At 39.6% G+C, this 16,694-nt stretch overlaps 2 pseudogenes; one reads left to right on the top strand and one right to left on the bottom strand.

The window, feature by feature from the left end:
• Positions 1-240: 240 nt before the first annotated feature.
• On the bottom strand, positions 241-931 carry LOC100347899 (dipeptidase 1 pseudogene; annotated as a pseudogene).
• Positions 932-1,957: 1,026 nt separating this feature from the next.
• LOC127491786 (E2F-associated phosphoprotein-like) overlaps positions 1,958-16,694 on the top strand; it is a 124,717-nt pseudogene continuing 109,980 nt past the window's right edge.

The raw sequence follows: 16,694 nt of genomic DNA on the forward strand, positions 1-16,694 counted from the left end.
GCTTAGATAGGCTACCTGGACACACAAAACACTGCAGTAAGGACTTTTTTTTTTCCACAGAGGGTGGCAGAAGAGTTTTATGCTTTTATCAATGACAAGGGAGCTGAGGGTTGGAATTTGTGTTGAAACCTTCCTTAAGTGCTCTTCTTTAGGAGCTAGCTCCTTGGGTGTTCTTTTAGTTTCCTGAACTTATTAGAAAGGCTTGCGATAGCACATAAGTGGTTCTAGTTAGGATGGTGGTCAGCATCCTTCTGAGATAAAACAAAATGGAATGGTGAGGATGGAAACACCATCAAAGTCTCCATCACAGCCCATTATTCCAGTTACTGCTATCTCTTTGATGTGGTTCAGGTGGTTAGCTACATGGTATAGGCTGGCATCCTCTTTGCAGGAAATGTGGTCTCTGTAGAAGTTCACCACCACCAGTCTGCCTGTTTCCTGCACCAGCTGTGGTACATCATCAGGCAGATTGCACTGGTTTGCACACAGGCTGTAGGCAGAGGAGTGGATGCAAATGACTGAGATTTTGGACAGCAGTAGAGCAGCCTTCATAGTGGCCACAGACACGTGGATCAAGTTGATGACTATGCCAGGGTAGTTGGTCTCCTTCATTACATGCTGTCCAAACAGTGAAAGTCCTTGGCTCTTCGCCATGTCATATCCTCTGCTTACCAGCCAATTGTTGGTCCAGGGTGCATTGCAGCTGTGGGTAAGGGTCAATTTCCACATGCTGAGGTGGTAGAATACCTGCAGCATGCCCAGGCTGCAGTGGATGGACTGGCCCCCTCCATGGCAGTCAGATTGGCCACCTTCCCCTCCTGGAAACCCTGAAGATGCCTACATTGGTGGTGGTGCACAGGAACGTCTCTACAAATATCTGGCATATGCAGTGGGTGTGTCCATCACCACTGCCCCAGTGTCTTCCTGGCATGTGGCATCTCTTTTTGGGTATACCAGAGTATGTAGACAGACTGAACTGGCCCCCTACAAAGCCAGGCTTCAGTTTGGGGATGTTGGTGTAGTGTTGGCCACAGTGGTCAAGTTGGTCTTCTCATTCTGCAGCTGTTGTTGAAAATGGCCAGCAGCATAACTAGTACTGAAACAGTATTTTACACTTTGTGTTTCTGTGTGGGTGCAAACTGATGAAATCTTTACTTAATATATACTAAATCAATCTTCTGTATATGAAGATAATTGAAAATGAATCTTGATGTGAATGGAATGGGAGAGGGAGTGGGAGATGGGAGGGGTGTGAGTGGGAGGGAAATTATGGGGGGGGGGAAGCCATTGTAATCCATAAACTGTACTTTGGAAATTTACATTTACTAAATTAAAAAAAAGCAAAAAAAAAAAAATAGAAAAAAGAAAAAGAAAATGGCCAGCGGCTTCCAGGGAAGGTCACTGTGCCTGGGAGGACCCAGTGGGAAGAATCCAATGAGGGTTAGGATGGCCACCTGGATCTGGGGTCTCCAAGTTCTCTGACCCACAAGCTGCCCTCTCCAGTTCCTGCTTCTCATGGACAAAAAGCTCCTATCTTGAAGTTTTGATATGTGTATACATTATAGGATGATCCCCACAACCAAGTTAATTAACATTATCTATTGCCTCACAGTTTCCATTTTCTTTCTTTTTTTTTTTTTTCAAAATGAAATCATATCAACCCATTTTTTTCTCTCATTGGGTTTATTATACTTTTGATTCTTATATGCAGGGCTTTTTGCTAGAAGCCAATCTGGAAAATGTGAGGAATGAAAGGCAAGTTTCCTGTTACCAAAACACTTCTAATCTAGCTTGAAAGACAAAGTATATATGCACAAAAAGATTAATACAAGATGGAAATAATAGCACTTCAGGAAAACAATGAGCCATTTATGCACACAGAATGAGTGACAACTGAGGGGGCAGGAACTCAAGGACTACTGGTTGAATATATGATTAAAAGCATGCATGGTAGCCAATGGAACTGAGGCAAGAGGGTGTAGTGGCCAATGAGTGTAAGGTAAGGGAGACATAGCAGCCAATAGGATGGAGTGGGAGTATGGGGGACATTGTCTGGCTCTGGGAGGAAGTTGGCGAGCACAAAGCCACTCTGCAGGGCTGAGCTAGAGCCGCAGTTGTCAGTCCCTTGAGGATCTCAGATTCTCCCCCCAAGCTCCATCCCTGCAAAGCACTGAATTACCCATCCATTCACAGTGCTTGCAGGCAAGGGTGGATTTTTTTTTTCTGTCCTCCCACTTTTTGCTTTTCAATTGATAGAGCAGATGGAAATTTTGTTTCTCAATTACCCAGTGTCCCCATTTGATCTGAGTACATCTGGAAGGAGATTATTTGGATACATTTGCTTTTAAAAAATGAGAGTGAAAACAAGTATGGAGTATGGGGGAGGGATTTTATTTATTTTTTTCTTCCTTCCTGCCTCATCAATATAATTTCCCAAGAAAAACAAAGAAATAAACTCTTACAACATTAAGTCACAGCAGGGACTACTTCTGTTTCATTCCTCTCATCTCAAAATAAACTTAATTTATAAGGACTAGGAGAAGTACAGTGATATTCTGCAATGCAAATAAAACACAGCATGAGCACATACACAGGAAGAAAGTTTTGCGCTGTAAATATACTTAGGAAATTCAGAGAAGCATTAAAAGTTCGGGCAGGCATTAGAAATGATTACTTTGGAAATGAATTGCAATTTTCCATTTTTAAGGGAACATATGTTGCTAAGATTTCTCTTCCAGGATTGACTAGAGAGGGTGGCCTTTAGCCAGTTTTTTATCCTGATTGATTTGGCTGACTGTACTGGGTTTAAAAGGCCTATGGCAGTGCTATTCTTTGAGTGTGTTCACTTTTACTTCTCTTCTTGTAGCCTGGGCAGTTTAGAGCATTGTCATCACAGATTATAATTTAACCATTTAGTTCCTCTGGCAATTAAAATAAGTGTGCTAATCAAACCACTGACTTATCAATGAAAACGTGTCCAACACATCCCTTTCCTGAAATTCTAGTTACAACACAATAACAAATGTTGAATGATAAATTTCTTCCTGATCTTGCCATTAAGTTAGAGGATAATATTTGGAAAAGGCAAGCATCTCAGATCAGCTCTCAGCAAAACAGCGAGGGCAGAAAGTGTGGCTCAGGCCCTGGTTGCCTCCTTTCTCTGTTCCCATCTCTTTAGAACTCTCTGTAGGTTTCCACCTCCCATCATCCTTGCTATTCTTATTAAGAGGAAAGCAATTTGATGGCTGCGTTCCTGCCCAGGTGTGAGAGATGTTACAGAGTGGCTGCACTGACAATCTATGACCTGGAGAGCCTGGGAGCTGAGTTTGAGAGAGCAGTGACTATATGAGAGGAGACAGGGTGGTTAGGTCCTGGGCAACCACAGAGCACTTCTCTGATCTCTCCGAGCTCCTCGGTTGCCTATAGTAGCTCATAGCAGGGGGAACCATGCTCACAGGGAAGACTCTACAGATCAAACGTGCAGTTCATAAAGCAGTGCACATGATTGCTGAGCACACTGGGTACAAACACTGGGGCATCCTTCAGCTGTGAGAAGAAGGGCTGGTCTCACCAACAGAGGTAACCATCCCTCTCCATCCAGTTAACCAAAGTAGAGCTACCATGCCCAACTGGGGTCTTACCCTGGATACTCACTCCACTCTAGAATATTGAGAGAGCATCCTGGTCACACCCAGCACATGTAACTTGGTATTCACTGAAAGTGTAGATGTTCCACTAAGTCACAGAGATACAGACCAAAGATAAAAGCCATCAGAAGAAAAAATTCTACAAATGCCAAACATAAAGGCAAAAATTCAAGAAATAAGAATAAGGAAGACACTTTGAGCCCTCCAAAGGAACACTACAACATTTCAATATTAGAAGGTGAAGATGAAGATGAAATGCCAGAAACATAATTAAAAAACTAATCATCAGATTACTCAGAAGCAATCAGAAGCAAATTCACAAACTAAAGAAAACTATATATGATATGAATGAAAACTTTTCCCATGAAATTGAGATCTTAAAAATCAAAATGAAATACTAGAAATGAAGAATTAAATAGGTCAAATAAAAATGCAGTGGAAAGTCTTAACAACAGAGTAGGTGAGGCAGAAGGAAGAATATCTCAGTTAGAAGACAAATCTCTGGAAATTTTGCTGTCAGATCATATTAAGAAAAAATATCAGAAAACTAAAAAGCACTGTTGGAGATTTACAGGATGCTATCAAACAACCCAACATACAGGTCTTAGGAGTCCCTAAAGGCACTGAAAGTGAGAAAGGATTAGAAAGCCTTTTCAGTGAAATAATAATAGAAAACTTCTCTAATCTGGAGAAAGAAAGTAATATCCAAGTATTGGAAGCACACAGAACTCCAAGAGACATGACCAGAAAAGATCTTCACCATGACACATTGCAGTAAAACTCTCCACATAAAACACACACACACACACAAAGATTCTAAAATTTGTATGAGAGAAATGCCAGGTCACTTTTGGAGGAATTCCAGTTGGACCCACAGCAGACATCTCATCAGAAACCCTACAAGTTAGGAGAGAATGGTGAGATATATTCCATTTCTTAAGAGATAAAAATGTCAACCCAGAATACTATAAACTATAAATCTCTCATTTATGAATCAAGGTGAAATAAAGACCTTCCATAACAAAGAAATTGAAAGAATTTGTCACCACCTCTCCAACCTTACAAAAGATGCTTAAGGATGTGCTACACACAGAAACACAGAAACATGGTCATCACTGAAAAAAAGGTGAAGGCAGAAAATCTCCCAGTAAAAGCATAAAGAAAATCCAAAGTAAAAATTAGGAATATTTATGGAAAAATTACAGAGCCAAGTTGTTACTTGTCAGTAGTCACCTTAAATGTAAATGGGTTAAACGCTTCAGTTAAAAGATAAAGACTGAATGAATGGGTTAAAAAACAAGATCCATCTCTTTGCTGTCTACAAAAACACATCTCACCAACAATGATACATGCAGACTGAATGTGAAAGGATGGAAAAAGATCCTCCATGCTAACAGAAACCAAAAAAGAAGTGGTGTACCATCCTAATACCAGACAAATAGGCTTTATCACAAAAAATGTTAAAAGAGACAAAGAAGGGCACTATTTAATAATTTAGGGATAAATTCAACAGGAAGATAAAACTATTATAAATGTATATTCACCTAATTATAGAGCACCTGGCTATTTAAAAGAAATGCTAATAGATTTAAAGGGAGACATATACTCTAATACAATGGTAATGGGGGACTTCAATGCTCCACTTTCAGCAATGGACAGGTCAACCAGATAGAAAATCAGCAAGGAAATAATAGACTTAATTGACTCTGTAGACCAAATGGACCTAAGATATATTTGCAGACCTTTCCATCCTACAGCCACAGAATACACATTCTTCTCACCAGTGCATGGACCTTTCTCTAGTTGACCACATGCTAGTCCATAAAGCAAGTCTGAGAAAATTCAAAAAATCAAAATCATACCATGCATCTTCTCAGACCACATAGAATGAAATTGGTAATCAGCAACTCAGGAACCTCTAGAACATATGAAAACACACAGAGTGAGCAACATGCTGCAGAATGAACAGTAGCTTATTGAAGAAATCAAAAGAGAAATAAAAAAATTCTGGAAACAAATGAAGAAAGCAAAACAACATATCAAACTGTAAAAGCAGTGTTAAGAAGAAAGTTTAGAGTATTGATGTCTACATAAAAATTGGAAAGGCACCAAATAAATGAGCTATCAATACATCTCAAGGACATAGAAAAACAACAGCTAATCAAACCCAAAACTAGTAAGAGGGAAGAAATAATTAAAATTAAATAAGAAATAAACAAAATTGAAACAAAAATTACAAAATATCAGTGAAACAAATAATTTTTTTTGAAAAACTAAGACAAATTGACATACCATTGGTCCAACTAACCAAAAAAAGGAGGGAGGAGACCTGAATTAATAAAATTAGAGATTAAAAAAGAAATGCAACAACAGACACTACAGAAATAAATAGAATCATCAGAAAATACTACAAAGAGCTCTATGCCAACAAACCAGGAAACCTACAAGAAATAGATATTCCTGGAAACATATGACCTACCTAAAATGTGCCATGAAGACATAGTAAACCTAAAAAAAACCCAAATAATCAACAGAAATCAAATCAGTAATAAAGATCTGCCCAACAAAGAATATTCAGGACTGGAGGACTTCACTGCTGACTTACACCAGACATTTAAAGAACTAACTTCGATTCTTCTAAAGTTATTCAAAACTATTGAAAGGGAGAGAATCCTCCCAAATTCTTCCTATGAAGCCAGCATCACCATATTTCTTAAACCTGCAAAAGATACAACAGAAGAAGAGAGATACAGACCAACTTACCTGAAGAACATAGATAAAAATCCTCAACAAAATTCTAGCCAATCAAATCCAACCATACATCAGAAATATCATTCACCTGTACCACGTGTGATATATCCCTGGTATGTAGGGATGGTTCAACATTTGCAAATCAATCAATGTGATACATCACATTAATAAATTGAAGAACAAATATTATATGATTATCTCAATAGAAGCAGAGAAGGCATTTGACAAAACACAACACACTTTCATGATGAAAACTCTAAACAAATTGGGTAAAGAAAGAATATTTCTCAACTCAATCAAAGCAATTTATACAAACCCAAGGCCAGCATCCTATTGAATGGGAAAAAGTTGGAAGCATTCCCACTGAGATTCAGAATAAGACAAGATTGACCACTCTCCCCATTGCTATTCAATATAGTCCTGGAAGTTTTAGCCAGCACCATTAAGAAAGAAAGAGAAATCAAAGGGAAACAAATTGGGAAGGAAGAAAGTCAAGTATCCCTATTTGCAAATGACATGATTCTATATATAGGGGATCCAAAAGATTCCACCAAGAGACTATTGGAACTCATAAAAGAGTTTGGAAAAGTAGCAGGATTTAAAATCAACAAAGAAAAATCAACAGTCTTTGTATACACAGACAATGTCACAGCTGAGAAATAAAATCTAAGATCAATCCCATTCACAATTGCTACAAAAAATAAAATACCTTGGAATAAATTTAACCAAGGACATCAGCAAACTCTGATGAAAATTACAAAACATTAAGAAAGAAATAGGAGAAGATACAGAAAAATGGAAAAGCCTTCCATGTTCATGGATTAAAAGAATCAATATCATCAAAATGTCCATACCATTTACAGATTCAACAATTTACAGATTTTTACAATTTACAAATTCTGCAATTTACAGATTCAATACGATACCAAACAAAATACCAAGGACATTCTTCTCAGATCTAGAAAAAAATGATGCTGAAATTCATATAGAAACACAGGAGACCCTGAATAACTAAAGCAATCTTATACAACATAAACAAAGCTGGAGGCATCAAAATACCAGATTTCAAGACATACTACAGGGCAGTTATAATCAAAACAGTCTGGTACCGGTACAAAAACAGATGGATAGACCAATGAAATAGAATAGAAATGCCAGAAATCAATCTAAGCATCTACATCAACTTATCTTTGACAAAGGAGCTAAAATAAATGCCTGGAGCAAGTATAGTCTCTTCAACAAATGGTGCTGGCAAAACTGGATCTCTACATGAAGAGGCACGAAGTAAGACCTCTACCTTATACCTCCCACTAAAATCTACTCAAAATAGGCTAAAGACCTAAATATATGACAATCAAATTGTTAGAGAATATTGGGGAAGTCCTGCAAGACATTTCCATAGGCAGGGAGTTCTTGGAAAAGACCTCAGAGGCACAGGCAATCAAATTCAAAATTGACAAATGGGATTACACCAAATTGGGAAGCTGCTGCACTGCCGAAGAACAATCTGGAAAGTGCAGAGGCAGCCAACAGAATGGGAGAAATTATTTGCAAACTATACAACAGACAAAGGATTAATACTCAGAATATATATAAAGAGATCAAGAAACTTAACAACAACAAAACAAAAAACCCAGTTAAGAAATGCACAAAGGACTTAAACAGACATTTTTCAAAAGAGGAAATCCAAATGACCAATGAAATGTCATTTTTTCATAACACATGAAAAATTTCTCAGGATCAATAGCCATCAGATAAATGCAAATCAAAACCACGATGAGGTTTCACCTCACCCCAGATAGAATGGCTTTCATACAGAAATCAACCAACAACAAATGCTGATGAGGATGTGGGGAAAAAAGGTACCCTAAACCATTGTTGGTGGGAATGTGAACTGGTAAAGCCACTCTGGGATATAGTATGGAGATATATAAAAAATCTGAATATAGACCCACCATATGACCCAGCCATCCCACTACTCCTGGAAATTACCCAAGAGAAATAAGAAATCAGCGTATGAAAGGGTTGTAATTGTGAATTGTACCCCCATATTATTTAGCTCAATTCTCAGTAGTAAAGACATGGAATCAACCCAAATGTCCATCAACTGAAGACCGGATAAAAAAAAATTATGGAATATGTACACCACGGAATACTACACAGCAGTGAAAATTGAAATCTGGTCATTTGTAACAAAAAGGATGAAACTGGAAAACATCATACTGAGTGAAATAAGCCAGTCCCAAAGATACAAATGCTATATGTTCTCCCTGATCTATGAAAACTAATACAGCACCTAAAAGGCAACCAGTAGAAGTGAAATTGACACCTTGAGAAGCAATGACTTTAACTTTTTTTTGACAGGCAGAGTTAGACAGAGAGAGAGAGAAAGACAGAGAGAAAGGTCTTCCTTTGCCATTGGTTCACCCAAATGGCCGCTACGGCCGGTGTGCTGCGCTGATCCAAAGCCAGGAGCCAGGTGCCCCCTCCTGGTCTCCCATGCGGGTGCAGGGCCCAAACACTTGGGCCATCCTCCACTGCTTTCCTGGGCCACAGCAGAGAGCTGAACTGGAAGAGGAGCAACCGGGACAGAACTGGCGGCCCCCCTGGGACTAGAACCTGGGGTGCCGGAGCCGCAGGTGGAGAATCATCCAAGTGAGCCGCGGTGCCGGCCGCAATGACTTTAAATTTTAAGAGCCCTTGTCTTGACTGTTGAAGAACAGTTTTTTCTGTTTGTTTTTTTTTTCTTTTATTATATTTCTTTTTTCATACTAATCAATGAACTCTTTATTTAACATAGCATTAATTATATGTGTATAATGTTAATTAAAATAGATCTTTTTTTAAAAAGATTTATTTGTTGAAAGGTGGAGTTACAGAGAGGCAGAGGTAGAGAGAGAGAGAAATCATTTTCCATCTGCTAGTTCACTCCCCAAATGGCCGTAATGGCTGGAGTTGGGCCCATCTGAAGCCCAGAGCTTCCTCCAGGTCTCCCACGTGGGTACAGGGGCCCAAGGACTTGTATCATCTTCCACTGCTTTCTCAGGCCACAGCAGAGAGCTGGATTAGAAGAGGAACAGCTGGGTCTAGAACTGGCGTACATATGGGATGCCGACACTGCAGGTAATGGCTTTATCTGCTATGTCACAGCACTGGCCTCTAAAATAGATCTTAGTAAAATATAAGAGTGAGAATGAGAGAGGGTGAGGAAGGGGGTTGGGAGTGTGGGTGGGTGGGTGGGCATGGTGGGAAGAACCACCATGTTCCTAAAGTTGTAATTGTAAAATGCATGAAGTTTGTAACTATAAAGCACAATGGTTCTGCATACATTCCTACATACTTACTTCTAAGGGTACAGTTTAAAAACTTGCCTTGGTGCCCCAAATCCCCTTAAGATGGGTAGTAAAAATAACATTTTAAGTGTTAAAATGAGCATATGGATATGATTAAGTGTTAAAGTTATCATATAGATGGGATTAGTGTTAAAGTGATCGTATAAACAGGACTAAGTGTTTGGTAATAACAATAGATAGAATTAAAAAGGAGTAAATGCTCAACATGGGAAGCAGTTCATACAGCAGACTCATAGACAGACAGTCGCCTTAAGTAGCACTCTGACCTCAGAATCAGCCTTTAAGGCATTCTGGTCTGGCTGAAAAGCCCATGAGAGCATTTTAGACATGGAAAGCCAAGACACTGTGGGAAGAATTACTATGTTCCTAAAGTTGTATTTATGAAATGCATGCAAAGAAATAAATTAAAAAATACATCTATATACCTGTCTATCCTTTTTAAAATGATTTATTTATTTGTTCAAAAGGCAGATTGTCAGAGAGAGAAAGAAAGACAGATGGGGGGGAGAGCAAGAGAGAGAGAGAGAATCTTTTATCTGCTACTCCACTCCCCAAATACCCACAACTGCTAGGGCTGTGCCGGACCAAAGCCAGGAGCCAGGAACTTCTTCAGAGTCTCCCATGTGGGTTGCAGAAATGCAAGTGCTTGGTCCTTCATCTATGATCTCCCATGGTGTACATAAGAAAGAACTTAGATCAGAAGCAGAGACATATCCCAAGTACTCTGTCATGGAATGCAGGCTTCCAAAAGGGGAGTGTAACCCACTGTGCCAAAATGACCACCCTCATCTATCTTTGATGAAAGCCTGTTATTTATAACCACTAAATTGTTAATGCACAGTTATCTGTGAACTTGAGTTCTCTTCTCAAGAGAGGGCAGTGTTCTCCAAACCATACTCTGAATGCCTGTGGAATGCTGACCTCTCTTCCTCGTGTGTAAGAAAGTCTGTTCATGAGCAACACTAGGAACTTCCTGGGATTAGGAATTACATCTTATATTTGTGTTTGTACTCTTTACTCGAATGTAGTTTTTTAAAAAGGCATTCTACTGTATCCAAATTACACCTCAGGGAAAGAAGAGTTGGAAAGGGAGGAGATGTACAATTTGGGACATGCTCAATCGGACTTGCCCCAAATGGTAGAGTTAGAAATGTGCTGGGGTATTCCAATACAATCCCATCAAGGTTGCATGTACCAACGCCATCTCACTAGTCCAAGTGATCAATTTCTGTTCACAATTGATCATAATGATAGGTCTAAGAGTCAAAGGGATCACACAAACAAGACTAGTCTGCTAATACTAACTGATAGAATCAAAAAGGGAGAGAATGATCCAACATGGGAAGCAGGATACACAGCAGACTTATAGAATGGCAGATGTCCTAAACAGCACTCTGGCCTCAGAATCAGCCCTTAAGGCATTCGGATATGGCTGAAGAGCCCATGAGAGTATTTCAGGCATGGAAAGCCAAGACACTCTGGGAAAAAAAAAGACCTAAATGAAAGATCTCTGCAAGTGAGATCCCAGTGTAAAGAACAGGGCCATCAAAGAAGGAGGTACCTTTCTCTGAAGGGAGGAGAGAACTTCCACTTTGACTATGACCTGTTTGAATAAGATCGAAATCAGCGAACTCAAAAGGCTTCCATAGCCTTGGCAACTAACTCATGACTAGAACCTAGGGAGATTACTGACACCATAAACAAGAGTGTCAAATTGTTAAGTCAACACCAGGAGTCACTGTGTACTTACTCCTCATGTGGGATCTCTGTCCTAAATGTGTTGTACATCGTGAAGTAATGCTATAACTAGTACTGAAACAGTATTTTACACTTTGTGTCTCTGTGTGGGTGCAAACTGATGAAATCTTTACTTAATATATACTAAATCAATCTTCTGTATATAAAGAGAATTGAAAATGAATCTTGATGTGAATGGAATGGGAGAGGGAGCGGGAGATGGGAGGGGTGCGAGTGGGAGGGAAGTTATGGGGGGGAGGAAGCCATTCCAATCCATAAACTGTACTTTGGAAATTTATATTTACTAAATAAAAGTTAAAAAAAAGAAATACAGGTTTGATTAAGTAACAACTTTAGAGTAGCTCTCTGGATATACACTTGGTACAAAAGAGCGTCCTGGCCCAAGCCTTGGGATTGCATGCCCTGAAGCCCTTAGTCTAAGGGGTGGGAAAGGAGACAGTCTTGGGTTTTTCCCATCAGACTCCAGTAAGGAACTTGCTGGAGCCTGGAGAGGGGCCCCAGGCTAGGCTGTGGATTCAGGTGGGCTCCTTAGGTTTATCATCTCTGTCCCAAAATATCTCAACGTGGCCACAACAACACAGGTATAGATGGAAGCACATCTCCGAGTTGAAACAAGCCTCTGAAAAATACTTCCAGGTGAATGACTGACCTGCTGGGCAGGTATTTATTTTCTTCTGGAAGATCTTCAAAGTAATGGCACAGTTTTCTTCAATCACCCATCCCTGATATCTCCTTGATTTTTACTCCCTCTCCTTGTGAAAGAATGTGAGCTCTCACATAAAATTCAAGATAATGTAGAAGAGTCAGATTAAAAATAACAGTGGAGCTCACACTTTAAAAGGAACAACAGGAATAGATGTTCCCAGGCACCTAGAATGTGCTAGTTTAACAGTTCTCCATTGATCTTGGCTCAAGATTTTTACATCAAAACCCAGAAGTGAAATAAAGTTACATAATTTTCCTTGTCAGATAAAATAAATCCTATAAAATTGTGATAAATGATAAGTGTTCCTTGGGACTAAACTCAAGGTAAAATTTATCCATATATTTCTTTAAAGGGGGCATTTAGTCATTAGTGAGCAAAGTCTTCAAATTTGAACAATAGCATTTTTAGTGGATATCTCTTATATCAGACCTATATCTAAGGCATGTATTTCCAAAGACATTTTGATAGGTATTGGGAGGTGTGTATTATGGTAGCATGATTGTGAACAGAGCATGTGAATGTACACAAACATGAATGCTTGCCCTGACTCATTATAAGGACTCTCTGGTGGTTAGCAGCATAGGTACCATTGTTTTCACATATCGTGGTATCCAAGTAGGACACCTGTGACTTGGAGCTAGAGCTTCTGCCATGAACTCTGCAGGGTGCCAAGTAAGGTTCATGTCCTTGGCTGTCTGATGACTTACCAGGAAAGAGTTCAAAGATCCTAGGAAGTCATGTGGTTAGTTCATCCATTAGCAGACCTCTGTCAATATCCTGCAGTGGACAGTACTAACTCTTAGTGTTATAGAAATTCTACATCATTGATTTGAGTGATTAAAGAGATAGGTTCACCATTGTTTTGGGGAAGTGACGAGATTCAGGTCTTCACTATGACAAAAATCATGTGAGACGGCAAATGGATCTTATTTTCTATTACTTTTTTTTAGAAAAATCTATTTATTTGAAAGTCAGAGTTACAGAGAGAGAGAGGAGAGGCAGAGAGAGAGAGAGAGAGAGAGAGAGGGAGAGATCCTTCCTCCGAATTCGATGGTTCATTCTCCAACTGGCCACAATGGCCAGAACTGCGCCAATCTGAAGCCAGGAGCCAGGAGCCTCCTCCAGGTCTCCCACGTGGGTGCAGGGGCCCAAGGACTTGGGCCATCTTCCACTGCTTTCCCAGGCCATAGCAGAGAGCTGGATCAGAAGAGGAGCAGCCAGGTCTCGAAGCAGCGCCCATATGGGATGCCAGCGCTTCAGGCCAGGGCATTAACCAGCTGTGCCACAGTGCTGGCCCTTCCTATTACTTTAAAGCAACTGGGGTGGCTGCCTTCATGCAGGCTGAGAAAGGTCTGAGCCTGCATTTGAACTTTACAGGGATGGTAAGCAATAGCTGATTGGAGAAACACAGTATTGACATGTGGCGATGTGTTATTTGAATAAGATACAGTCAATTTTTTAGTAAAAAGAAAGAAAAAGTTGTAGATATTGCAAACATTGGCAAAAATATGTGGTTTAGAGCCAAAGCTCTATATCACTTATTATGAAAAAGCTTAGGGCCCCTGTTAACAGAAAAAAAAAACTTCATTTGGCAAAGAACAATCTTCGTATAATTTCAATGAAACTTCTGACTTCAAATTTAGCTGCATCATTGGAATAGACCCACTAGGATGAGTTTGGTATAAGGCACCTCCTTTAAGTAGATCAGGAAATTACTTTATTGGCAGGCTTGTTTTTGAGAAATGTGGAGAAAATGTGCCAAGTGCAGCTATCTCTTTTATAATGAGACTCTGAGCAGCTGCTCTTTTGGACAATAACATTCAACATGTTCAAATGCTCCTTATACTATTAGCTAGTAGGTTTTTTTTTACTAACTTACTCTATGCACAAAATACTATCCTAAGAACTTTGTGAGTCTTAGGTTACTTAATCTTCTTATCACCTCTATTGGGTAGGCGAAGTTGTCATGTCTATTTTACAGATAAGATGATGAGTCTGTGTGGTTACTTACCTTACTCAAGTTCGCACAATTTGTAAGGAGAGGAACAAAATTCAATCTCAGTTAGTCTAATTTGATAGACTTCATCAAATACAAGGTATAGGAAAATGGGATCTTGAATGCTTAATTTTACTGCAGCTGTTTGGTGCCCATAGAGCCTCCTCCCTCCAAATATGTCTCATTTACAGAGGGAGCAACTGAGTTTGGAATGGGAATTTTATAAACCTGAATCTCTGATCCTAGGGTTGAGAGCTACAGAATCCAATTCTTTCTCTCTTTCCATGACAGAGACATTGCAGAGACAATGTATTTATGTCATATCTGAAATTCTGCAGTGAGATAGAATCTGCATGTTCACGATAGTTTCCTGAGCAGCTTCTCAAAGGCGTCTGGGGTGCTGGGGAAAGATGCTGTTAGTTGGAAAACAGTGTAAATGTGTATGGATCCAGATCACCCAATAGCTTAGTGTACCAAGTCTGCAGCCACTCTTTGAATGCACTTTGGCACAGCCATGTTAAGCACCATTTAGATCTGGAATTGTTTCTGCCACAGAGCTATCACATCCTATTCTGATTCTTATAGTAAAGTGTCAAACTTGTCTTTTTCTCTTTTTACTCTAGTTGTCACTTTCCTAGCCTGGTTCTTCATTACTCTCTTCTCAGGTCACGGACATGATTTTCTACATAGCTTCCCTATATCCAAACATTTTGCCCTCTAATATATCTTAAATACTAAAAATTAGCATCTATAGTAGATTCTATCCTGATAACCCCAAATAAACAGTCTTTAAGGAGAATATTCAAGAATTTTCTAGCTTATTTTGCATGGCTTTCATGAGTTTCTAAAGTCCAAACTTTCTCAATGTATCTAATTTTCTTTCCAGGCTCTTCTATGGACACATTAGGCACCTTAGCTAACTGTTGTAAGATCCTTACCTCCTTGCTTCTGTTGACATCATTTTCTCTAACTGGACTATTTTTCATCTCTTCCCCCAAACAATCCTACTATTCTTTTGAGCCTTATCCCAGATACTGAGACTCTGCAATGTTTTCACTGATAAACTAATTTATCTTTTTTTCTGTTCACTTATTTTTAACTTTTTTTATGTCTATGTTGTGTTTTGATATTGCATAGGATAATGTGGATTCCAGAAACACAAATTAATTTTACTTAGCTTAAGCAAAAATAAGAATCTCTGCATGCTATAGTAGGGTTTATAAGACCAAAGACAGGAACACAACCAGTTAATGGGAAGATTACCAGGAATCACAATGTTTACAGACTCTTTCTTGTCCTATCTTTGTATGTTACTTCATTATCTATCTTCCCTGCAGACTGGATTTTGTACTTCCTTTTCCACAGGTAGAAAATGCCCACCCTTCTAGCTATAGATTCTGGTAGAATTTTCTTTTTCTTTTCTTTTTTTTTTTTTTTTTGACAGGCAGAGTGGACAGTGAGAGAGAGAGAGACAGAGAGAAAGGTCTTCCTTTGCCATTGGTTCACCCTCCAATGGCCACCGCGGCCGGCGCACTGTGGCCAGCGCACCATGCTGATCCGATGGCAGGAGCCAGGTACTTATCCTGGTCTCCCATGGGGTACAGGGCCCAAGGACTTGGGCCATCCTCCACTGCACTCCCTGGCCACAGCAGAGAGCTGGCCTGGAAGAGGGGCAACTGGGACAGAATCTGGCGCCCCGACCGGGACTAGAACCTGGTGTGCCAGCGCCGCAAGGCGGAGAATTAGCCTAGTGAGCCGCAGCGCCGGCCGATTCTGGTAGAATTTTCAGGACAACCCTCAATTCCCAGGAAAGAACTATAATTGGCCTGCCTTGGGGAATATGCTAACTACAGGTTCTGTGGGCCGTGATTGGTGAGTGGCACCACCAAACAAACATGGCTACTGGGGACCATCTGAGGAAACAGGGATGGGTTACCAAAGAGATGGGGCACCAGACCATTCATACTGGCAGATAATTCTGTGATAGTCTCCACTGGTTTGTGAGCAGCTTAGCAATAAAAATTCTGTTTTCTTCTTTATTTGGTTCATTTTCTCTGAACTCTTATCTTCTTAAGATCTAAATATGGCTTACCATATAAGGGTACTCAGTAAAATAAGGCAATTTTGTTAGAACAACACAGATGCAGGAATACAAGAACAACAAGTTAGATGTTACTCTTAGTTTTGTCTTAAAATTGTTGGAGGCAATTACAAAAGCTGTGAAAAACCAAGTATTAAGTTTTTACATTGTCAGAATGTGCAAACCATGTGACTCTCATAGAAGGGAGATGACTTGGGTTCATCTTTTTTTGGTTTCTTCCCAGGAAGAGAACTTAGAGGATGAACCCTGGAAACAGAAATAGAGAAGTATTGCACAAGGTCACAAAATAAGTTAAAAGTGGAAAAGCTCTAGAAATCAGCAAAACTTGTTAGAAGAGAAAGAGTTCATTTCAGACATCTGCAACTAATAACAGACAGGGCAC

This window comes from Oryctolagus cuniculus, chromosome 3, assembly GCF_051225735.1.
Source record: "Oryctolagus cuniculus isolate XC-2025 breed Fujian yellow rabbit chromosome 3, ASM5122573v1, whole genome shotgun sequence".
Taxonomy (NCBI): Eukaryota; Metazoa; Chordata; class Mammalia; order Lagomorpha; family Leporidae; genus Oryctolagus; species Oryctolagus cuniculus.